The sequence below is a fragment of the Morone saxatilis genome, unplaced genomic scaffold, assembly GCF_004916995.1.
Source record: "Morone saxatilis isolate NCDOM2014 unplaced genomic scaffold, NCSU_SB_2.0 Contig12, whole genome shotgun sequence".
In the NCBI taxonomy this organism is placed as follows: Eukaryota; Metazoa; Chordata; class Actinopteri; family Moronidae; genus Morone; species Morone saxatilis.
The window spans coordinates 1,495,544-1,500,229 of record NW_023339674.1 but is presented as its reverse complement, the minus strand read 5'-3'; the positions used below and the strand labels follow the sequence as shown (position 1 = coordinate 1,500,229).

Genomic DNA, 4,686 nt, shown 5'->3' with positions numbered 1-4,686 from the left:
CTCGATACTGCATCACTCAGTAGAGACCAAACACTCACACACAGACTCTCACACCAACCAGCTCACACACAAGACTTCACACTCACACCAGACTCTCACACCACACACAGACTCTCACACTCACACACAGACTCTCACACTCAAACACACAGACTCTCACACTCACACCAGACTCTCACACTCACACACAGACTCTCAGCACTCACACACAGACTCTCACACTGCGACACACAAGACTGAGACTCTCACACTCACACACAGAGCTCAGACTCTCACACTCACACACAGACTCTCACACTCACACTCACACACCAGACTCTCACACTCACACTCACACACAGACTCTCACACTCACACACAGACTCTCCACACTCACACACAGACTCAGACTCTCACCACTCACAGCACAGACTCAGACCTTCACGACTCTCTTCCCCCGGAGAGAACGTTTACATTCTCAGTTTCTGGCCTCGAATAGAAGCTCTTGAGGTGTCTTCATCTGCCATGATGCCGGTATTGGCCACCAGGATGAGCGGTCTGGACGATGGACACCCAGAGACCCGCTGGTTGTTGCTCTCGCTGTCTGACGGAAACGCTCCTGGCTGTATCGAGAGAGGACAGAGAGGACAGCAGGGGTGCGTGCTCAAACAACTGCAGACGTTTTTTACAAACATAAGCACATTTCGACATTAAAGACCTTCAACAAATTTATACTAAGAAAACAACCAAAATGTCCAAAGGTTGCTGCGATTAAATGACTAATTAAATCTGCTGTAATCATGTTTAAATACACAGAGGACTGACCCTCTGGTAGTCTCTCGCTCCTTCGCTGGATCTGGTCCACCTGCTCCACCCAGCTGCGCACTCTCAGCTGCAGCTCCGCAGTTTGTCTTGGCCAGGCGATCTCGGCGTTAGTTGTTGGCGTGTTCGCCTACCTGGTATATCCAGGGTGGAACCCTCTGCACACCGAGTTCAGCGGTGAGTAAAGAACCACCTCAATTATATTATTACACAACACGCTTATTAAATTAAAATGGAAATGGAGTGGTAGTACAGAATAAAGAGCGCTTCCTCACCAGCATGCCTCCGGCGAACAGAGAGAACTCTGGTAGGAGTTGGAGGTGGGCAGACAGATCTGATGCTTTTCTCCAGGTGTGTTGCGACACTGTGGAATGGTGGAACCTCCCTCAGAAGCCGTATCTGGCCGGGACAGATATTCACCTGCTGGAAACAAACAGATGCGGTACAGCCGGTGAACCGCTGAGCACACCACACACACAGTAACACACAACACACACATCACCACACACACCACACACACACATCACACTCCTCTGCTCACCTTGTCATTCAGGATCTTTGACTTCCACAAACCATCCCCGACCCCTGAGTGGCCGGCAGGTACTCTCCCTCTGTTTGTCCGTACAGCTTGAGTCCGATATTCCCTGCAGAGACCACAGGGCAGTTATACGTCTCCACTCACTGAATCATCCAACTGATCATCCACTATATCACTGATCATCCTATCTGATTCATTTCCCCCCCACTTTTTTTTTTTCTTTTGATCATCCACTTGATCAGCACAGCAGAGTTCACAGGTGAAGAGTGGAAAGGTCCAAACCAGCTCTTTATTTCAGCAGGTCAGCTCATGTTCCATCACATCACAACACCTGCGATTTCTGACTGTTAATCACGGGCCCTGTGTTTAATATGGACTTTAATGTGTCCAGATCACTTAGACTGTTTCTATGACTTTTAATGTGTCAGATTAGACTGTTTCTATGACTTTAATGTGTCAGATAGACGTTTTCTATGACTTTAACGTGTTAGATAGGACTGTTTTATGACTTTTAATGTGTTAGATAGACTGTTCTAGACTTTAATGGTGTAGATTTAGACTGTTTCTATGACTTTTAATGTGTCAGACTGTTTCTATGGACTTTAATGTGTTAGTTAGACTGTTTCTATGACTTAATGTTGTCAGATTAGGACTGTTCTTATGACTTTAATGTGTCACGATTTAGACTGTTTCTATGACTTTAATGTGTCAGACTGTTTCTATGACTTTAATGTGTTAGACTTAGACTGTTTTCTATACTTTACTGTGTCAGACTGTTTCTATGACTTTTAATGTGGTTAGATTAGACTGTTCTATGACTTTTAATTGTGTTAGATTAGGTGACTGTTTTTATGACTTTAATGTGTTAGATTATGACTGTTTCTATGACTTTAAGTTGTTAATGTAGCAGACTGTTTTCTATGACCTTTAATGTGTTAGATTAGACTGTTTTCTATTGACTTTACATGTGTCAGATTTGACTGTTCTATGATTTAATGTGTCAGATTAGACTTTTTTCATGATTTAATGTTGTCAGCATTCAGACTGTTTCTATGACTTGAAATGTGTCAGACTTGGTTTCTATGACTTTAATGTGTCAGACTGTCTGATTGACTTTAACTGTGTCCAGATTAGACTGTTTCTATGACTTTAATGTGTTAGATTAGACTGTTTCTATGACATTTTAATGTCGTCCAGATTAGACTGTTTCTATTTTTTTACTTTAATGTGTCAGAATTAGACTGCTTTCTATGGACTTTAATGTTGGTCAGACTGATTCTGATGACTTTAATGTGTATCAGATTAGACTGTTTCTATGACTTTAATGGGTGTCAGATTAGACTGTTTCTATTGACTTGTAATGTGTCAGACTGTTTCTTATATTGACTTTAATGTGTCAGATTAGACTGTTTCTATGACTTTAATGTGTCAGATTAAGAGCTGTTTCTATGACTATTAATGTGTTAGATTAGCTGTTTCTATGACTTTAATGTGTCAGATTAGACTGTTTCTATGACTTTAATGTGTCAGATTAAGACTGATTCTTCTAATGACTTAATGTGTTAGATTAGACTGTTATCTATGACTTTAATGTGTCAGATTTAGTACTTGTTTCTATGACTTTAATGTGTCAGATTAGACTGTTTCTATGGCTTTAATGTTGTCAGATTAGACTGTTTCTATGACTTTAATTGTCAGAGTTAGACTGTTTCTATGACTTTAACGTGTTACTGTTTATATGACTTTAAATGTGTCAGACTGTTTATATGACTTTCAATGTGTCAGACTGGGATGTTCTATGACTTTAATTTTAGATTTAGACTGTTTCTATGACTTTAATGTGTCAGATTAGACTGTTTCTCATGACTTAACTGTTCAGACTGTTTCTATGAACTTTAATGTGTCAGATTAGGACTGTTTCTATGACTTTTAATGGTTCAGACTGTTCTTATTGACTGTTAATTTGTGTCAGATTAGACTGTGTTTCTTATGACTTTAATGTGTCAGATATATGACTGTTTCTATGACTTTAATGTGTCAGATTAGAGGTGAATTATTTAAATGAGCTCACATGTGACCATGTTGTTGTGTTATTTAGGATTAAACACTGAGGAAATGCAGAAAGACATGAAGGTGGTTAACCGACAGTCTGACTTTGAGTGTAAACCAGCACAGAACCGCCGGTTCCGACTTTATTTCGACCCGGAACTCAACTTTAGCTCAGTTAGCCGATTAGCCACCTAGCTCAAGTTGGTGAGCTAGCAGTTAGCATTAGCATTATCCGGTGACCTCCTCCCGCCGGTGTGCGCGCGCACTCACCGATAATCATCGTCTCGTCGGGGATCTCCTCTATGAAACATTTCTTCTCGGTCTCTCCGATGTGGAAGTACAACGACGAGGCGACGCTGCAGAAAACGTTCAGGACGAAAAGCGACAACACGACCGACTGCATCCTCACGGCCACCATCTTCCTGCCAATGAGCATGCGCAGAGGCAGCAATGCCACGTAAACCATCGCACGGCTCTGACCAATCAGCGCGCCGGAAGAGGACGCTGGGAGTTGTAGTTTTTAACGGTTTCTTTTTTAGTATTTACATTTACCATGATTATTATATATTATATTGTATTGTATTGTATTATATTGTATTATATTATATTATATTATATTATATTGTATTATATTATATTATATTATTTTATATTATTTTATATTATATTGTATTATATAAAATAATGTTATATTATATTATATTGTATAAAATAATGGTATATAATATTCTATTATATAATATTACACTTATATAATATTGAAATATAAATTATATTGGGCCCAGCAGTCCAGGGGAGTGACGTACGACAGAGTATTAGGGCCATACTAAGTTACGAGAATAAAGTAGTAATTTTATGAGAACTGTCAGTCTGTTGACTCAGACAGTAAAACTGTTTAAAGATGAAATGATCAATACGTTAGTTTACCTGTTGACTGTACTGACTGAGACAAACAGCGGCTGCTGATTGGTTGAGCTGCTCACGTCAGATCTTGATAACTCTATCGAAGCTTTTTTATCATTAAAACCACTTTTTTTTATTACATTATTCTCGTATTATTACGACTTTATTCTCGTAATTTCCCAAAAAATAAAATATTTTTTTACTTAGTCTGGCCCTAATACTCCGTCACAGTGGAGTCCAAAGAGTAGAGAACGTATAAATATAACAAAATATAACAAAATAAAAATATAAAATATATATACACTATATACAACAACTGTACTTGTACAGAGTTACAGATAGCTCTTTATCCAGTCAGTGCTTTTACATCAAAAAATGTTTTAAAATGTTTCCCA

General features: G+C 39.2%; 1 pseudogene; it reads right to left on the bottom strand.

Annotated features, from left to right (window-relative positions):
* Positions 1 to 449: 449 nt before the first annotated feature.
* LOC118321967 lies at positions 450 to 3,850 on the bottom strand (annotated as a pseudogene).
* Between the last annotated feature and the right edge of the window lie 836 nt (positions 3,851 to 4,686).